Here is a 21,921-nt window from a genome sequence, read left to right on the forward strand (position 1 = left end):
CTCACCAACACGTATTATTTTTTTTGTCTTTTTTATAATAGCCATTCTAACAGGTGTGAGGTGATATCACATTATGGTTTTGATTTGCATTTCCCTGATGATTAGTGATGTTGAGCATGTTTTATGTACTTGTTGGCCATCTGTATATCTGTATTAGAAAAACAACTATTCAGATCCTCTGCCCATTTTTAAATTGCATTTTTTTTTGTGTTGCTATTGAAGTGTGTGAATTGTTTATAAATTTTCTTTCTTTGGGTGATTTTTTTTTACTTTGCATTTCATATATTATCCAGTTTCACATTCTCATAGGATCCGCAATTGCAATAGCCATCTAGTCTCCCAAGTTTGAAAATGGCAAGAGAGCCATAGTTGTGGCCAAAGGCAAAGCACTGATACGCTCACAAAACAAAAAATGGCCCAACTGTTCCTTCATTTTTCTCAAACTTAAATGAAAACTGACACAAAAGCTCATGGCTGGAGAATGGGAATTCTTTTCTTCTTTATGCCTCAAACTAAATATTAAACTTCTCTGACAGGGAGAACAAAGTCTCTTTAATAATTAATTGCATACACATGAATATTTTGTTGCACAGGCTACAAAACCACTTTCACCTTTTAGTTGTTTTTGAAGTTTGGAAAGACTGAGGAGCAATGGCAGGGGCGGGGTGCTCTGTGGAGAGGTAAGCAAAATGAGCAGAGAAAGGATGTTCTTAACAGTTGTTGTCCCATCTAAGAGGAGGAAGTGGAGAACTCTGATTTGAAATAAAAAAGGAAATACTCTAACTTTGTTGTGTGGTTGTTGCTGTTCAACCTGGAGGTGTGTGGAGTGAGGGTGGGGGGAGCACAGGGTATAACTGACTTCAGGGATGAGCCTCACTGAAGCAGAATAGGTGTAGGGGTGCAGTGAGACACAAGCACCTCTCTTAAAGGGCCAACACACAAAATCTCCTTTGCAGCCACTCACCCTGGTGGAGGGAGAGTGGAGCGGGCTAGAGTCATGCGAGTGTATGGCTTTGGAGAGAGAGCTGAGGGGACAATTGCCAGGACGCCCTGGGCTGAGTCACACTACTGCACCGCAGACACCATATTTCTTGGATGGAGCATGCCCCTGCATACAGCATCAGCCTGGGAAAATGCAATAACCCTACCCTCTGGTCTCCCTGTTGACCCGTCCTGTGGAGCTTGTGTCCTGCTGAGGAGTAAGCTGCCTGGGCCAGGGTGTACCAATCTGGGCAGATTAGGGGATATCAGTTACTGAGTTGTATGGTTTTGAAGTGGGGGCCATGCCTCCGCACTTTCCCATGAACATAACTGGTACCTTCCCCTCACCAGAGATCCACTAGCCCCGCTCTCCAGGCTCCTGAGGCCCTACCCTTAGTCTTGGTGGCTCCACCCTGCTGAGATCTGGGCAGAATCTAGGACAAACTGAATTGTGTGGCACTGGGGTGAGGGCCATCCCCCCAAGTTCCCCAAGGCTGAAGAGCCCCACCCTGCTGAGATGGGGCTCCTGGCAGTATCTGGGACAGACCTAGTTGTGTGGCTCTAGGACAGGGGGAATTTTTCCCTCGCAAGCCCAAACAGTGCAGAGCTTTCCCTGCACAAGGCCAAATATTGGTGTGTTTGGGCCTGATAAACTCTGCTGGCCTCACCCTGACAACTCCCCAAGACTCCTCCCCACCACAAAGGTGTGCAAGCACCAAGAGAGTGGCAGCTAGACTTTGAATACCCTGGGAACATTGCTGAGTGGCCTTAAACTCAGCACTGGCACCAAGTTTGAACCTGTATAGATCTGGTGAACAGCACTCACTCCTAATTGAGGATTCACTGAGAACCTACCTCATGCAACTCGAGTACAGCCAGAGGCTCTTTTAGTGACTGAGTCTAACAAGCAGCTAGCAGGCAGAAGCAGGCAGAGGCGAACCTCAGACTTCCTAGGGAATTTTGCTGACCTATCCTCAGGCCTGGTGCTGGTAAGTCAACCTTGGTGTGCAGCTTGATGCTTCCTATGCACAACCAGATCCAGCAGAGGCAGCCACAAATTATGGATCACTGTAGTTCTAAACAGGTTACCCAGGGGGCAGTCATAGGCAGCGTCTGACATTGTCCTGCACCCGAGTCCCTCCCAAGCAGTACAAGAACCAACACACCCAGTGACCAGCTTCAAGCAACACCAGAGCAGGATCCAATTACCTTCCCAAGTAGCATATCCAAAGGGAGATCTCAGCAGGTACCAGACTCTGCTGAGATGAATTCCACTCTGTGTAATTAGCACCTGCACAGAAGCTAGTACACTGTGGTGAGGGTTGACCCCCACAGTTAGACAGCTAAGGGTCGACCATACACACAAACAGGCCAACAGTAATCAAGACTCAATTAAAACAGGAGGGCCCACATAATCCACACAAGGGCCATTCCAGGAGTACCCAGTGCAGGTGATCAAGGAAACTGTGCCACTGGGTCCCACAGGACACCTACTACAGTAGGACACCCTACCAAGACTGAGTAGCAGATCTACCTAATACATAGAAACAAATACAAAGAGACAGCCCAAATGGGGAGACAAAGAAACATGCCCCAAATGAAAGAACCCATAACTAGAGCTAAATGAAATGGAGGAAAGCAATTACCCAGATGTAGAGCTCAAAACAATGGTTATAAGAATGCTCAAGGAACTTTGGGGAAGAATGGATGAACTCAGAAGTCGAACAAAGAGATAGTAAGCTTAAAAAAAACTCATAGAAGGCATAAGAAAAGAACAAGTCAGAAATGAAGAATACAATATGTGAAATGAAGAATACACCAGAAGGGATCTCTCCCATTACCCCCGCCCTCCCCTGCCTTCCCTCTGAGGTTTGGCGGTCTGGTCGATGCTTCTCTGTCTCTGGATCTGTTTTTGTTCATCAGTTTATGTTGTTCGTTATGTTCCGCGAATGAGTGGGATTATGTGAAATTTGTCTTTCTCTGACTGGCTTGTTTCGCTTGGCATGGTGCTCTCCAGTTCCATCCATGCTGTTGCAAATGGTGGTTGCCTGCTTCAGGATAAAGCTGAAGATCTCTTTCCCATTCACTGGCTGCCAGAAACTCATTGAAGTGAATGATGAACACAAACCTCATACCTTTTATGAGAAGCGTATGGCCACAGAAGTTGCTGCTGATGCTCTGGGTGAAGAATGGAAGGGTTGTGTGTTTCCAATCAGTAGTGAGAATGACAAACAAGGGTTTCCCATGGATCCCAATGTCTTGACCTATGGCCATGTCACTCGCTGCTGAGTAAGGGGCATTCCTGTTATAGACCAAAAAGCACTGGAGAGAAAAAGTACAAATCTCTTCAGGGTTGCATTGCGGATGCCAATCTAAGTGTTCTCAAGTTGGTCATTGTAAAATTAGTAGGAAAATATATTCCTGGCCTCACTGATATTACTGTACCTTGTGGCCTGGGGCCCAAAAGATCTAGTAGAATCCGCAAACTTTCCTATCCCTCTAGAGAAGATGTTGCCTGTCAAGATGTTTAGAAAGCCCCTAAACAAAGAGGGTAATCACCCAATTACAGCAGCAAAAAAAAAAAAAAAAAAAAAAAAAAAGAATTGAGGATACTTTAAAGGACCCCGGGACACCATAAAGTGTAACAATAACTGCATCACAAGGGTACCAGAAGGAGAATAGAGAGAATAAGGGATTGAGAATTTATTTGAACAAATAATGGCTGAAAACTTCCCTAACCTGGTGAAGGAAAAAGATACACAAGTCCAGGAAGCACAGAGAGTCCCAAACAAGATGACCCCAACAAGGCCCACACAAAGACACGTCATAATTAAAATGGCAAAGGTTGAAGACAACGAGAGAAGTTTAAAAGCAATTAAGAGAAAGACAGTTAGGTGTGATGAAAAGCAAGACCTACAACCAAGACTACTTTACCCAGCAAGGCTATTCTTTTTTTTTTTTTTTTTTAGTATTTATTGTTGAGAGTATTAAAGATGTTCCCCCTTTCCCCCCTCATTGGCCCCCTCCATCTGGTTCCTGCACCACCCCAGGCCTTCACCACCTTATTGTCTGTGCCCATAGGTAATACATATATGCATATAAGTTCTTTGGTTAATCTCTTCCTGCCCCATCCTCCCCCTTCCCTCTGAGATTCAACAGTCTGTTCCATGTTTCCATGCCTCTGGTTCTGTTTTGTTCATCAGTTTATTTTATTCATTAGGTTCCTTGTTTATTTTGATTTTTAGATTCAGTTGTGAATGTATTTATTGCCATTTTATTGTTCATATTCTTCTTCTTCCTCCTCCTCCTCCTCCTCCTCTTCCTAAAGAATACTCTTCAGCCCTGACTGGTTTGGCTCACTGGATAGAGCGTCGGCCTGCAGACTCAAGGGTCCCAGGTTCGATTCTGGTCAAGGGCATGTACCTTGGTTGTGGGCACATACCCAGTAGGGAGTGTGCAGGAGGCAGCTGATAGATGTTTCTCTCTCATTGATGTTTCTAACTCTCTATCCCTCTCCCTTCCTCTCTGTAAAAAATCAATAAAATATGTATTTTTAAAAAGAATACCCTTCAACATTTCATTGTAATACTGGCTTGGTGGTGATGAACTCCTTTTACTTTTCTTGTCTGGGGAGCTCTTTATCTGACCTTCAATTCTAAATGATAGCTTTGCTGGGTAGAGTAATCTTGGTTGTAGGTTCTTGCTATTCATCACTTTAAATATTTCTTGCCACTCCCTTCTGGCCTGCAAAGTTTCTATTGAGAAATCAACGGACAGTTGTATGGGCACTCCCTTGTAGGTAACTGTTTTTCTCTTGCTGCTTTTAGGATTCTCTCTTTGTCTTTAATCCTTTAGCATTTTAATTATGATGTGTCTTGGTGTGGGTCTCTTTGGTTTCCTCTTGCTTGAGACTCTCTGTGCTTCCTAGACTTGTAAGTCTATTTCTTTCACCAGGTTGGTACACTGGAAGTTGTCCCAGAGGCTCCTTACCCTATCTTCATATTTTTGGATTCTTTTTTCTTTTTGCTCTTCTGATTGGGTGTTATTTATTTATTTATTGGGTGATTTTTTGCTTCCTCACATTCCAAATCATTGATTTGGTTCTTGGAATCCTCTACTATACTGTTGAATCCCTGAAAATTATTCTTTATTTCAGTTAGTGTATGCTTAATTTCTGACTGGTTCTTTTTCATGTCTTTAAAATTCTCGCCAAGATCCTGGAAATTCTCACTAAGTCTCTTGAAGCTCTCATTAAGGTCCTTGAACATCATTATAACCATTGTTTTGAACTCTGTATCTAGTGGTTGATTTGCTTCCATTTCATTTAGTTCTGTTTCCGGAGATTTCTTCAGTTCTTTCATTTGTGACATGTTTCTTTGTTTCTGCATTTTGGCTGCTTCCCTGTGTTTGTTTCTATGTAATAGGTAGAGCTGCTATGTCTCCTGGAATTGGTAGAGTGGCCTTGTGTAGTAGGTGTCCTGTAGGGACCAGTGGTTCAGCCTCCCCAGTCACCTTAGCTGGGCACTCTAGGTGTGACCCTGTATGGGCTGTGTGCACTGTCTTATTGTAGTTGAGCCTTGATTGCAGTTGGCATCACTGGAAGGAATTGACCTCCAAGCCAACTGGCTGAGGACCAGTTGCAACTACAGTGGGAGAGCTGCTATGCAAGAGACACCCCTATGGAGCAGGACTTGCTTCAGTGGGGCTATGGTACTCAATGAGTCTGCCCCTTAAGTGTGTCCCTCATGGATGTGTAGAGTTGTAATCTGGTATGTTCTGAAGCTGTCCACTGGTTGCCCTGGCTTTAGGACCTTCCAGGAGGTACAAAATTAGCCACTTCCTGGGGGCCACACGGCAGGAGCTATAGAACCATCTTCAGATGGCTGCTACTTGTGTTGGGCATGGAAGTGCCTAGGTGAGGCCAAACTGTGAAGCAAGGCAGGCTGCTGCTTGTGTTGGGTCTTGGGCCTCTTATTGATAGGCATGGGGAATGCTGACTCCAGCTGCTTTTTTGAGAGATTTTAGGAAAGTCTTAAGCCTGAGCCAGGACAGGACATTCGTATGGAAAAGCCACTGCAAACAGTTTGGGTAAGGCTGCAGATTGGATGGAGTGGGGTCTCAGAGAATCACCAAGTCAGAATGAACAGTATGACCCAGGGTGATGGAAACTCAGATATGGCTGCCAGTCAGCTCTGCAATGGGGAAGGTTTTAGCATAAGGACAATGACTCCTGCGAGCAACCCTGTCTTGGAGAAAGCTGCCCCTAAGTTTTTGCTCTAATGCCAGACAATCCAGTTCCTCCCTGTAGGTCTCTGGATCTTCCCAAGCCACTGCCCCAGCGCTGGAGTTCAGAGAGAGCGAGTCCATATAAGTTCATGCAAGTTCATGCACCAGCCTTTAACACTTGGAGTGGGGGAAACGAGTTAAGTCGGCTCGCGTGAATTGCGCGTACTCCGCGGGAGCCGTCTTTAACTCGGTTCATATAGATTTGCGGTGGAGTGCGGGAAACGTGTAAACTCGGGCCGATTATAACTGCGTATTACCAAATATTTGTTTGTAATCCACCCTTTTGGTGGATGGAACAAAACCAAAAGACAGAGCCATCTTATATTTTGGCGGGAAATTCACCCCACACCAGAGTGTTAAAGAGGAACTGCCTGGGTCTACAGCAACCTCTGTGTCACTCAGCCACAACCCCTGCTGGTTTTTACAGCCCAAAGTTATGGAGACTTCTCTCCCCAGCTCGAGAACCCTGGGCTGGGGGTCTATTGTGGGGCTGGGACTCCTTGCTCCTCACAGGAGGCCTCCACAACTGAGATATCCTTCCTGATTTAAAAAAACAACAACACACGCCACAGGTAGGTATCAGACCAGCCCATTATGCACCTCCACCCCTTTTACCAGTCTGGATGCGCTTTCTTCTTTACTTCTCTAGTTGTAGGACTTCCATTCAGCCAGATTTTAAGCAGTTGTGAATGATGGCTGTTCTCTATTTTAGTTGTAATTTTGATATGGTTGCGGAAGGCAGTGAGTACCAGCATTTATCTACGCCGCCACCTTGGTTCTCCACAAGGCTAGTCTTTAAAATTGAAAGAGCAATAAAAAGCTGCCCAGATAATAAAAAAGCTAAAGGGGTTTGTTACCACAAAACCAGAATTATAAGAAATGGTTAAGGAAGAAGGGAGAAGGGAAAGAGAAATGAGGAGCATGATGAGGAAGAGGAGGAGGAGGAGGGAGGATGAGAATGATAATGGGAGGGGTACGGTGAGGAGGATGTGCGAGGAGGAGGACTAGGTAGCCGGAGCAGGTAAGAGGGAGGAGGAGGATGAAGAAAAGAAGAATAAGATTAGCCCTGGCCAGTTTGGCTCAGTGGATAGAGCATCGGCCTAGGGACTAAAGGGTCCCAGGTTCGATTCCAGTCAAGGGCATGTCCCTTGGTTGCGGGCATATCCCCAGTGGGGGGTGTGCAGGAGGCAGCGGATCTGTGTTTCTCTCTTATGGATGTTTCTAACTCTCTATCCCTCTCCCTTCCTCTCTGTAAAAAATCAATAAAATATATTTTTAAAAAAGAAGAAGAGGAAGAAGAAGAAGAAGAAGAAGAAGAAGAAGAAGAAGAAGAAGAAGAAGAAGAAGAAGAGGAAGAAGAAGAAGAAGAAGAAAAAGAAGAAGAAAGAAGAAACAGAGAGGAACATAGTCAAAAGAATAAAATAGAAATAAACATGTACCTATCAATAATCATTTTAAATGTAAATGGCTTAAATGCTCCAATCAGAAGACATAAGGTAGCTGAATGGATAAGAAAACAAGACCCATATATATGCTGTCTACAAGAGACCCACCTCAGAACAAAAGATATACACAGACTAAAAGTAAAGGGATGGAAAAAAACATTTCTTGCAAATGGAAATGAAAAGAAGGTGGAATAGCAATACTTATGTCTGACAAAATAGACTTTAAAACAAAGGTTATATAGGAGACAAAGAGAACACTACATAATGATAAAGGGAGCAATACAACAAGAGGATATAAATATGACCCTTGTAAACATTTACGCATCCAAAATATGAGCATCAAAATATATAAAACAAATCTTGATGGATATAAAAGAAGAGGTTGACAGTGAAAGAGTCATAGTAGGGGATGTCCACACCCCATTGATATCAGGGACAGATCTTGCAGACAGAAAATCAACAAGGAAACAGTGGCCTTAAATGACACACTAGATTAGATGAATTTAATCGATATCTTCAGAGCATTTCACTCCAAATCAGCAAAATATATATTCTTTTAAAGTGCACATGAAACATTTTCTAGGATACACCACATGTTAGGACACAAAACAAATCTCAATAAATTTTAGAAGACAGAAATTATATCAAGCATCTTCTCTGACGATAATGGTAAGAAACTAGAAATCAATCACACATAAAAAACTGAAACACACACAGACATGCAGGCAAAATAACATGTTACTAAACAATGACTGGGTTAACAAAGATCAAGGAAGAAATCAAAAGATACCTTGAAACAAATAAAAATGAGAACATAAGAAGTCAAAATCTATGGAACACAGCAAAAGCAATTCTACCTCAAGAAACAAGAAAAATCTCAAATATACAATCTAACTTTATACTTAAAGGTACTAGAAAACGAATGACTAACAGAGCTGAAAGTGAGTTTAAGAAAAGAAATAATAAAGATCAGAGCAAAAAGAAATGAAATATATTCTAAAAAAAATACAAAAGATCAATGAAATCAACCACTGGTTCTTTAAAAAAAAAAAAAAGATAAACAAGCTCGGCCAATGTGGCTCAATGGTTGAGTGCTGACCTATGAATCAGGCGGTCACAGTTCGATTTCCAGTCAGGGCACATGCCCAGGTTGCAGGCTTGATCCCCAGTAGGATGCGTGCAGGAGGCAGCCAATCAATGATTCTCTGTCACCATTGATGTTTCTATCTCTCTCTCCCTTCCTTTCTGATACCAATAAAAATATATATTTTTTTAAAAGATAAACAAGATTGACAAATCTATAACCAGACTCATTAAGATAAAAAGATAGAGGACCCAAATAAATAAAATCAGAAATGAAAGAGAACAAGTAACAACTGATTTCACAGAAATACAAAGGATTTTAAGAAAATATTATGAACAGCTTTATACCAACAAATTGGACAATGTAGATGAAATGGATAAATTCCTAGAAACATACGATCTTCCAAAAATGAATCAGAAAGAATCAGAGAATCTGAAGTCACATTACAACTAGTGAAATTAAAGCAGTAATCAAAAAATTCCCACCAAACAAAAGTCCTGGACCGAATGGCTTCACAGGAGAATTTTACCAAACATTCAAAGAAGAACTAACACATATCCTTCTCAAACTATTCCCAAAAATTCAAGAGAAGACTCCCAAGCTCATTTTATGAAGCCAGCATTATCCTAATTCCAAAATCAGATAAGGATACTACAAAGAAAAAACATCACAGGCTAATATCCCTGAGGAACTTAGGTGCTAAAATCCTCAACAAAATATTAGCAAGCTGGATCCAACAATACATTATAAAGATCATACACTATGATCAAGTGGGATCTATTCCTGGGATGCAGGATTGGTACAATATCTGCAAATCAATTACCATGATACACTAGATAAACAAAATGAAATATAAAAACCACCTGATCATATCAATAGATGCAGAAATAGCATTGGATAAAATCCAGCACTGATTTATGATAAAGACTCTCAGCAAAATGGGAGAGGGGACATATCTCAACATAATGAAGGCCATATATGATAAACCCACAATCAACATCATACTCAATGGGCAAAAACTAAAAGTGTTTCCCTTTATATCAGGAATAAGACAGGCATGTCCACTTTTGCCACTCTTATTCAACATAGTACTAGAAGTCCTAGCCACAGCAATGAGAAAAGAAGAAATAAAATGCATCCAAATTGGAAAGAAAGAAGTAAAACTGTCACTATTTGCAGATGACATGATACTGTATATAGAGAACCCTAAAGATTTCACCAGAAATCTACTACAACTGATAAATGGATTGAGTAAAGAAGAATACAAATAAATATCCAGAAATCAATTGCATTTCTATATACCAATAATGAACTATAAGAAAGGGAAACTAAGAAAACAATCCCATTTGCAATTGCATTTAAAATACCTAGGAATAAATTTAACCAAGAATGTATAAGACCTGTACTCAAAAATTATAAGACACTGAAGAAAGATATTGAAGAAGATACAAAAAAGCATATATTGTGTTCATGAACAGGAAGAATTAACATAATTAAAATGTCCATACTACTCAAACCAATCTAGATTCAACACAATTCCTATCAAGGTACCAATAGCATATTCACAGAACTGGAACAAATACTCCAAAAATCTATATGGAACCACAAAAGACCCCAAAGAGCCATAGCAATCTTAAGGAAGAAGAACAAAATTGGAGGAATCACACAACCTAATATCAAATTATACTACAAGGCCACAGTAATCCAAACAGCATTGTACTGGCAATAAAAACAGACATATAGACTAATGAAACAGAATAGAAAGCCCAGAAATAAGCTCAAACCTTTAGGGACAATAATTATTTGATGAAGGAGGCAAGAACATACAATGGGCTAAAGATTATCTATTTAATAAATGGTGTTGGGAAAATTGGACAGACACTTGCAGAGAAATGAAACTAGACCAGCTGCTTTCACCATAAACAATTCAAAATTAATTAAAGACTTAAATGTTAAACTCAAAACCCTGAAAATTATTTCTTGTAGCAATACTTTTTCTAATATATCTCCTTGGGCAAGGGAAACAAAGAAAAAATAAACAAATGGGATTACATCAAACTAAAAAGTTTTTGCACAGCAAAAAAAAAAAAAAACAAAAAACCACCAACAAAATGAAAAGACAACCCACTGAATGGGAGAACATATTCGTCAATGATACATCTGATAAGGGGTAATATCCACAATTTATAAAGAAATTATAAAACTCAACACCAAAAATCAAACAATCCAATAAAAAATGGGCAAGGACCCTGAATAGATGCTTCTTCAAAGAGGACATACAGATGGCCAATAAACCTGTGAAAAGTTGTTCAATGTCAGTAATCAGCAGAAAAATGCAAATTAAAACCCACAATGAGGTATCACCCCACACCTGTCAGAATGGCTATAATCAATAAATCAACAAATAAGTGTTGGTGAGGATGTGGAGAAAAGGGAACCCACTGTGCACTGCTGGTGGGAATGCAAATTGGTATAGCCACTGTGGAAAGCAATATGGAGTTACCTAGAAAAAATTAAAAATTGAACTGCCTTGTGAATATATACGAAGAAATGTGAAACACCAATTCAAAGGAATATATGAACCCCTATGTTCATTGCAGTATTATTTACAACTAGAGGCCCAGTGCACAAAAATTTGTGCACTCGGGGCGGGGCGGGGGGGGGGCCTCAGCCCGGCCTGTGCCCTCTCGCAGTCTGGGACCCCTCAGGAAATGTCCACCTGCTGGCTTAGGTCCACTCCCTGGGGGATTGGGACTAAGCTGGCAGTCAGACATCCCTCTGGCAGCTGGGGAGCCCTCGGGGGATGTCCACTTACCAGTGGGGAGCAGGCCTAAGCTGCAGTCGGACATCCTTAGTGCTGCTGAGGAGGCGGGAGAGGCTCCCACCACCACCGCTATACTGGCAGCCGTCAGCCTGGCTTGTGGCTGAGCAGAGCTCCCCTTGTGGGTGTGCACTGATCACCAGGGGCAGCTCCTGCATTGAGCATCTGCCCCCTGGTGGTCAATGTGTGTCATAGTGACCAGTCATTCCCAGTCGTTCTGCTCTTAGGGTCAATTTGCATATTACCCTTTTATTATATAGGATAGAGGCCTGGTGCATGGGTGGGAGCTGGCTGGTTTGTCCTGAAGGGTGTCCCGGATCAGGGTGGGAGTCCTGTTGGGGTGCCTGGCCAGCCTGAATGAGGGGCTGAGGGCCGTTTTCAGACTGATCACACCCCCTTCAAGGTTGGGGTCCCCACTGGAATGCCTCGCCAGCCTGGGTGAGGGGCTGAGGGCCGTTTTAAGGCTGGCCACACCCCCTTCAGGGTGGGGGTCCCCGCTGAGGTGCCTGGCCATCCTGGGTGAGGGGCTGATGGCTGTTTGCAGGCTGGCCACAGCCCCTTCAGTGCGGGGGTCCCCACTGGGGTGCCTGGCCAGCCTGGGTGAGGGCCATTTTCAGTATGGCCATACCCCCCTCAGGGTGGGGGTTCCTGCTGGGGTGCCTGGCCAGTCTGGGTGAGGGGCTGATGGCTGTTTGCAGGCTGGCCACAGCCCCTTCAGTGTGGGGGTCCCCGCTGGGGTGCCTGGCCAGCCTGGGTGAGGGGCTGATGGCTGTTTGTAGGCTGGCCAAGCCCCCCAGCCACCCAAGCTCCCAGTGGAGCTGGTTGGAAGCAGGTATCTGGGATTTATTTATCTTCTATAATTGAAACTTTGTTGCCTTGAGTGGAGCTGACAGCCGGCCAGGTGGGAAGCTTGGGTTTCTCCATCACCAGGGCAACCAAGCCTCCTGCTTGCTCCAGCTCCATGGCTGTCGGCTGCCATCTTGTTTGAGTTAATTTGCATATAGTCGCTCTGATTGGTTGGTGGGCATGGCTTGTGAGTGTAGCAAAGGTACAGTCAATTTGCATGTTTCTCTTTTATTAGATAAGATAGCCAAGATTAGGAGGCATCCCAAATGTCCATCAGTAGATTAGTGGATAAAAAAAGCTGTGGTACAGCCCTGGCCAGGTAGTCAGTTAGTTAGAGCATTATCCCGATGTGCTAATGTTGTGGGTTTGATAGCTGGTCAGGGCACACACAAGAATCAACTAATGAATGCATAAATGAGTGGAATCACAAATTGATGTTTCTCTCTCTGGCTTCATTGGTTGGAACATCATCCTATACACCGAGAGGTTACCAGTTTGATTCCCAGTCGGGGCATATACCTAGGTCCTCGATTGGGGCAAATATTCCAAAAATCTATATGGAACCACAAAAGGCCCCAAAGAGCCATAGCAATCTTGGGGCATGTCTGAGAGGCAACCAATCAATGTTTCTCTCTCTCTCTCTCTCTCTCTCTCTACCTATCAAATCAATAAACATATCTATCCTTGGGTGAGGATTGAAAAAAAAATAAAAAAGAAGGAAATCTTATCCTTTGCAACAGTATGGATGGACCTGGAGAGTTATTATGCTAAGTAAAATAAGCCAGTCAAAGAAGGACAAGTACTAAATGCTATATGTGGAATCTAATGAACAAAATAAACCAGCAAACAAAGTGGAGACAGACTCATGGATACAGAGAACAGACTGACAGCTGTTGGGGGTGGGGTGGGATAGTGGGCACTGGGTGAAAAAGGTGAAGTGATTAAGCAAAAAAACAAAAAACACAAACAAACAAAAAAACAAACAAAACACCTCATAGCCCTGGTCAGTGTGGCTCAGTTGGTTGGAGTGTCATCTTGTGCATGGAAGGGTTGTGGGTTCGATTCCCAGTCAGGGCCCATACCCAGGTTGTGGGTTCAATCCCTGTTTGGGGTACATACAGGAGGCAACCAATTGATATTTCTCTCTCGCATCAGTGTTTCTCTCTCTCTCGTCTCCCTTCCTCTCTATCTAAAATAAATAAAAAACATACCCTTGGGTGAGGATTAAAAAAACACACCTCATAGACAGAGGGAAGTGGGAAAGGTAGGAGAGGGTAAAAGGGGGATAAATGGTGATTGAAGGAGACTTGAATTGAGCTGGTGAAACACAATACAATATATAGATGATGTATTATAGAATTGTACACCTGAAACCTATATAATTTTATTAACTCTTGTCACTCCAATAAATTCAATTTTAAAGAGATTTCACCTCACACCTGTCAGAATGGCTATCATCAATAAATCCACACACAATAAGTATTGGCGAGGATGTGGAGAACAGGGAACCCTCGTGCACTGTTGGTGGGAATACACACTAGTGCAGCCACTGTGGAACACAGTATGGAGGGTCTTCAAAAAATTAAGCATGGAACTGTCTTATACCCCAATGATGATTCCACTTCTGGGCATATAGCTGAAGAAACCTGAAACACTAATTTGAAAGAATAGATATACCCCTACGTTCATTACACCGTTATTTACAATATCCAAGATATGGGAGCAGCCGGGGGCTCATCAATAGAGGAGTGAATAAAAATGTGGTAGAACATACATACAATGGAATATTATGCAGCCATAACAAGAATGAAATCTTACCATTTGCAATAGCACTGATGGATCTAGAGGGTATTAGGCTAAATGAAATCTAAAAGATGAAAATAAACGACAAACAAAATTGAAACAGACTCACAGACAGAAAACAGATTGATGGTTCCCACAGGGAGGTGGTTGGGGGACTAGGTGAAAAAAGTGAAAGGATTAAGAAGTATAAACTGGTAGTTACAAAATAGTTATGGGGATCTAACGTAAAGCATAGGGTAGAGTCAATAATATTGCAATAACTATGTATGGTGCCAAGTGGGTACTAGAAATATTGGGGGAAACACTTTGTAAAGTATGATTGTCTAACCTGAAACTAATACAAAATAATACTGAATGTAAACTGTAATTGAAAAATAAAATTTAAAGTTCTTTTAGAAAAAAAGAGATTTTATTGTAAGAAATAGGCTCACATAGTTGTGGGGACTGGCTAATCAAGTCCAAAATTGATAGCGCAGTCTCTCAAAAAGGGCAGGCCAGAACTCTTAAACACAGACCAAAGCTACTTACTGTTTACAGCAGGAATTTCTTCTTCATTAGGGAAGCCTCAGCTCTGCTTTTAAGGCCTTTCAACTGATTGGATCAGGCTCACCCAGATTATCTAGAACAGTGATGGCGAACCTATGACACGCGTGTCAGAGGTGATATGTGAACTCATTTTTTTGGTTGATTTTTCTTTGTTAAATGGCATTTAAATATATAAAATAAATATCAAAAATATAAGTCTTTGTTTTACTATGGTTGCAAATATCAAAAAATTTCTATATGTGACATGGCACCAGAGTTAAGTTAGGGTTTTTCAAAATGCTGACACGCCAAGCTCAAAAGGTTCGCCATCACTGATCTAGAATCATCTCCTTTATTTAAAGTCAACTGGTTATGGACTTTAATCACATCGACAAAATACCTACCTGCACATGAAAGTTAGTTTGATTCAATAACTGAGGACTGAGTGAAGTTTCAAAAGAGTTTTATTGTAAATAAATATCTAACAATAAAAAAATAACTATAGCCTAGCCAAACTGACGTATCAAAATAACATCACAAAAGAGGAGGAAGAAGAGGGGATAGGGAAAAAAAAGAGAAGGGAAAGGAAAATAAGGAGTGTACTAAAAAGGGGTGTAGAAAAAAGGAGAGGGAAGATGCTAGGAAGTTAGCAGAGGGTTTCCATAACCAAGGTTATGATGATAAGTAGAAGAATGTGAAAAGAATAATATGTTGAACCAGACACATTACACCAAAGATATGAAGCATTCTCCATGAAGGTATTATACAGTACCACTAGACAAAATGTTTTATCACATACTCCACAGAAGAGAGAGGATTCTGTAAGTAAAACAAAAAGAAGTGGAAACAGTTGCCCTTGGCAGCAGTAGCAGAAGTGGATGTGGAAGTGGATGACTTGCTGCCACGGTGTTCAATAATCACTGGATGGAGCCTCCTCATGGTCAATCAAAAGTCATAGTGCCACTATGCTGTACACCTGAAACTAATGCAAAATAATATTGAATGTAAACTGTAATTGAAAAATTTTTTTAATTTTAAAAAGTCATAGTGCTATAGTCTTTGATATTGAAATTCCACTTCAAGGGATGTATTCTATATTTAATTTCTTTATAATCTATGTATTATTCTATATATAGCCTATAAATACATGTTTGAAATAACACATGTACAAAAAATATTCACTGAAACAATTGTTTGCAAGAGCTATAAGTTGGAAGTAACCTAAAAGTCTACCAGTAGGAAATTGATTAAATAAACCATGGTACAGCTACTAGTGTAAATACTATGCAGTCACAAAAATGATGAGCAACTCTATAATGGACTTACTCGGGAAGAGTTCCAGCACATGCTGTTAAGTGAAACAAGCAAGGTGCTGCCCTAGCCAGTGTGGCTCAGTTGGTTGTTAACCCATGCACCAAAAGGTCACCGGTTCAATTCCATGTCCAGGTTGTGGGCTTGATACCTGGTGGGGGGCATGTGGGAGGCAACCGATAGATGTTTCTCTCTCTTGTTCCATCTGCCTTCCTCTCTAAAAATCAATGGGAAAAAAAAGCAAGATGCAAAACAGGGCATATAATGCTACAATTTGTGGGGTGTTTTTTTTTCAAGGAATATATAGGTACTAGAGGCCTGATGCACGAAGATTCGTGCAAGAATAGGCCTTCCTTCCCCGGGCTGCCAGCACTGGCTTCCCTCTGGTACCCGGGACCCGGGCCTTTGCTCCGTCCCTGCCGCTCTCCTGTAGCTCTCTCCACCCCTCACACCCCCCCTCATAGCAGGCGTCCTGCCCAGCCCCGGCCACTCCGCACCTTCATGCGCTCGCTGCCTAGAGGCCCGGAGCGGCTGGGGCGGGGAGGAATCCCTGTGTCCCAGCTTGGCCGCCGCCATCTTTGTCATGTCAATTTGCATATCCCCTCCTTATTGGCTGTGGGCGCCGCCATCTTTGTCATGGAGTAATGGTTAATTTGCATATTCTGTCTTTATTAAATAGGATATGTTGATAAGTGAATTGAATATTTCTGGAAGAATATAAGAAACTGATAACTGTGGTTGCCTCCAGGGAGAGGAAGTGAGTTGAGGGATATAAAGGGGAGGAAAACTTATTCATTACCACATACCTTTCTGTAGATTTTACTTTTTATACCATACATTATGTATACAAAAATTAAATACTCTATGTAATGTTAAAAGGGGATGAGGTTGCTGTAAATACTGTGAATCTGGAGGATGTTATAGAATCTACCAAACTTTCTGACCTCTATCTTCTGGTGCCTCATACACAATTAAATAGCACTTCTACAAGTAAGTTGCAAAGCACTTCTATGGAATGATGCCTGGACAAAAGCTAAAAACTTAGGAAGCCTAAGGGGCATTTCCATTTTCTCCTCCAACTGAAAGCAGGGGTTCTGGGAGAGCAGGGAGGATATGAGCAGTGGTGAATGCAGAGTTATTTGATAGTGTCAGAGAAAACAATTTAGCCTCCTAAGATATTAGAATGAGAGGGTTTTTTTCTGCTACAGAGAGAGCACAATTCATAAAGGCTGGAGAGATTATTTACTTAGAGACATCCTAATCTGATTATATGGATTTTAAACAGAAAACAAAGTAAGAGTTAGAAATATGTTCAAGTGAAACTAAAATTGATTGTAATAGAGCACATTAAGAATGGCATTAAAGCCCTGGCCAGTAGCTCAGCTGATTAGAGCATCATCCTGGTACACTACAGTTGTGGGTTTGGGTCAAGGTACATACAAGAAGCAACCAATAAAATGCGTAAATAAGTGAAACAACAAATTCATGTTTCTCTCTAAAAAAAAATCAATTAATCCCTGGCCTGTGTTACTCAGTAGTTGGAGTGTTGGCCAGCACACCAGTCAAGGGCATGTACCTGGGTTGTAGGTTTCATCCCTGGTCCTGGGTAGGGCGCATGCAGGAGGTAACCAATCTATGTGTCTCTTTCACATCAAAGTTTCTTTCCCTCCCTCCCTCGCTCTGCCTCTCTCACACCCTTCCACTCTAAAAAATCAATGGAAAAATTATCCTCAGGTGAGGATTAACAATAAATGTTTTAATAAGTTAAAATTAAATAAATAAATAAAAAGAATGGCATTAAAGAAAGAGTGACAATACAGTAGCCCCCCCCCCCCTTATCTGAGGGGGTATGTTCCAAGACCCCCCGAGGATGCCTGAAACCACAGATAGTACTGAACTCTATATACAAGGGTAGGGCAAAAGTAGGTTTATTAGTTGTGAGTAAACACCAATTTACTCTTTTATTATTATTTATTAATTACTATAGGCCCCAGTGCATGAAATTCGTGCATGTAGGGGGTTTCCCTCAGCCCAGTCTGCACCCTCTCCAATCTGGGACCCCTTGGAGGATGTCCGACTGCTGGTTTAGGCCCGATCCCTCTCACAATCCTGGACCACTGGCTCCTAATCACTTGCCTGCCTGCCTCGTCGCTCCTAACTTCCCTCCCCCCCCACCTGCCAGCCTGATCACCGCTCACTGCCTCTGCATGCCAGCCTGATCGCCCCTAACTGCCCCCCATGCCAGCCTAGTCGCCCCCAACTGCACCCCCCTGCCAGCTTGGTTGTAGGCAGTCATCTTGTGAGGGCATGAGGGTCAATTTGCATATTACCGCTTTATTATATAGGATTGTATTATTTTCCATACAAACAACTGTAAACCTACTTTTGCCCCACCTTGTATACTATGTTTTTTCCTATACATACATGCCTATGATAAAGTTAAATTTATAAATTAGGCACAGCAAGAGATTAACAATAACTAATAAGAAAATAGAATAGTTATAACAATATACTGTAATAAAAGTTATATAAATGTGGCCTTTCTCTCCTTTTGATCATTGATCTTATAATGGAGAGGGCTACTACATGTTAATAGGATGGGAATGTATACAGGGTGTTTATGCTGGACAAAGGGATGATTCATGTCCTGGGTGGGACAGAGTGAAATGGCTAGAGATTTTATCACCCTACTCAGAACAGCGCACAATTTGAAAATTATGAATTGTTTATTTCTGGAATTTTTCATTTAACATTTTCAAATTGTGGTTGATTGCAGGTAACTGAAACCATAAAAAGCAAAGCTATGGATAAGGGAAGACTACTATAGAGGAGGTGTTGCCACCTTCACAAGATTGGAAAAGAAGTGAAAACTAATATCAGAGTCCCAGATGCTCTTTTTCCTCCACAAACACCCTCAACTTATTTTTCTCACTGTTTGCCTTTCTCAGAGCCCTTTCCACTACACTCTCTGGAGCTCCTGTTCCATGGAAAACAAACTATCCTACACCCTGGTTTTCTCCATTGAACTTTACCTTCCACCCCTTCCCTTAACTGAACTGGGGTTCTCTCCTGGGGCTCCTGCTTTCCTGCATCCCCTCCAGAAGGAGATTGCTTCTTCTCTCATACTGACTACCACAAAGATGGCAGTGGGGGTGGACAGATGAGGAAAGCTTTCTCCTTGCTCCTTGTTGTCAAGTCCACCACTCATGGGTACACAATTTTTGTTCCTTTGAGACTCATGGTACCTGGCTTTGTAACTGCTTACACAACTTTAAAACTATCATTCCAACCTCCTTATTCAGCAAGAATTTTTCAATCTAGCTTTCAGTTTTCCTTTCTGCCCTGTGTCCTGTAATCAGCTAAGACTCCAGAATTAATCTAGGTGACCATCTGACTCCTGGCTTCCCAATTTCTTAGCTTTCTCAGTTGCCATCAAGAAAATACCCAAATTCTTTAGTATGACAGACAGCATCCTTTATTTCCTGACATGGCTTCTTTATTTCCTGACATGGCTACTTTATTTCCTGACATGGCTTCTTAGGTACTTTATATTCCAGCTATAGGAAATACTTCACAGTTCTCCAAAACCACTGTTTAATTTATTCCTCCAAGCCCTTTATCATTCTCATGCCCCTGTAATGCCAGGTTTCCACCCCCCACTTAATTTGTGTGTTGAGCAAAAATATGAATGATGCATTTAACAATCTAGCTTTCCATTTCCTACTCTGCCTTTACTTCAGGAACTTTGTTTTCCATTCCATTTCAGCCTTCCACTCTCAGAGCCACATTCTGGACTTCTTCATTGCCCAGAAAAATATGACATCTAAAATTTTAAACCCCCATCTTACAAAAAGCCAGAGAAGACTTTTAATTGTGGCCAAGATTGACTAATTTATCCTTCTACCTGAAACAACAACAAATGGGCAAAGTATATGAAACAACAGTTTTCAGACATTCCACATCAGGTAGCACATAATAGTGGTCACAGAAAGAGGAGAAACAAACAAGATGAGTCATATGATTGTCCTAGCATATTATCTGGAGATAGATTCTAAGCCACAGGACAGAGAAGTGAAACCCAAGTGGAGTCCAGCAGTCTCTCTGAGTTGAGAAGACATAATTGGGAGTCCAGGGAGGGCAAGGTAGCTCAAGTTCACAGGACAGACTACTGGAGAGCAGAGAGATGTACAAAGAGAAAGTTCTGGAGATTTACAGAGGATGCCCCTTGAATATTGAGTAGTGAATGAAAGTAAAGAAACTACCTAAAGTTGGAGAAAAAAAACACCTGAAAGTATTAGAGAGAAAAATATTCAAAGCTCACACAGGGACTAGATAGCTTGCATTCCCACCAGTCCAAGTGAGAAAACTTAAATTCACAAGACACTAGGTGGAATACTGAGAAGGGCTTTGTCTCAGTAGTGGAGCAAAATTAGCTTGAGACTAAAAGGCTGCTTTGATTCTGGCTTTTTAAAAAAGCTTAAAAGCTAGCCTCAGAAAGATAAAATTGGCCTGACTGGCATGGCTCAGTGGTTGAGCAGTGACCTATGAACCAAGAGGTCACGGTTTGATTCCTGGTCTGGACACATGCCTGGGCTGTGGGCTCGATCCCCAGTAGGGGGCGTGCAGGAGGAAGCCAATCAATTATTCTCTCTCATATTGATGTTTCTACCTCTCTCTCCCTTCCTCTCTGAAATCAATAAGAAAATATCTATTTTTTTAAAATAAAATTGTTTCCAAGTAACAACTTTCCAGAACAAAGCTTAAGCACATGTATGGTAGTACAAAAATATCCACCAACAAACAAGGTAAAATTCACAATGTCTGGCATCCAATAAAAAATTAACAGGCATGCAAAGAAACAAGAAAAAATAACCCATAACAAGGAGAAAAATCAATCAATAGAAACAGACCCAGAAATGACACAGGTGATAAAGTTAGTAGACAAGGACAATAAAACTATTATTGCATAACTATATTCCATATGTTTAATATGGTAGAAAAAACTGAGTACATTAAGTAGACACATAGAAGATACAAAAAGGTATAAATCAAACTTCTAGATTGTAAAAATAATGTCTAAGATGAAAAATACACAAGATGAGATTAACAACAGATTAGATACTGCAAATGAAAAAGATTACTGAGCTTGAAGGCATAATAATAGAAACTATCTGAACAAAACAGGAAAAAAAAGACTGAAAACAATGAACAGAGCATCAGTGAGCTGTGGGCAACACCAAGCAGCCTTCCATACATGTTATCAAAGTTCCTAAGGGAAGAAGGTGGACAGAAAAAAATATTTGATAAAATAATGGCTGAAATTTTTTTCCAAATTTGATGAAAAGTACCCCAATGAACTCTACTCGAAGCACAAGAAACATGAGGAAAACTACATTATGAAGAAGAGCAAACTAAACCCAAAGCTAGGAGAAGGAAGGAAATAATAAAGATTAGAGAAGAGATACACAAAACAGAGAATAGAAAAACAATACAGACACTCCATGAAACCAATAGCTGCTTCTTTGGAAAGATCAACAATGTTGACAAGCCTTTAGCTAGACTGACTAAGAAATAAAGAGAGAGAAGACTCAAATTACTAAAATCAGAAAGAGGGGACTTTGCTACAGACTTTACAGAAATAAAAAAGATTATAAGAGACTACTATGAAAAACTGTATGCCAACAAATTGGATAACATACATAAAACAAAAGTCCAGAAACACACAAACTACCAAAATTGAGTCAAGAAAAAATAAAAAAGCTAACAAGTAAGGAGATTGAATCAGTAATCAAAATTTCCCAACAAAGAAAAGCCCAGGA

General features: G+C 41.4%; 1 pseudogene; it reads left to right on the forward strand.

Moving 5' to 3' along the window:
- The first annotated feature begins 3,018 nt into the window (after positions 1-3,018).
- LOC102431634 lies at positions 3,019-19,993 on the forward strand (annotated as a pseudogene).
- Positions 19,994-21,921: the final 1,928 nt, after the last annotated feature.

Source organism: Myotis lucifugus, unplaced genomic scaffold, assembly GCF_000147115.1.
Source record: "Myotis lucifugus unplaced genomic scaffold, Myoluc2.0 scaffold_4, whole genome shotgun sequence".
In the NCBI taxonomy this organism is placed as follows: domain Eukaryota; kingdom Metazoa; phylum Chordata; class Mammalia; order Chiroptera; family Vespertilionidae; genus Myotis; species Myotis lucifugus.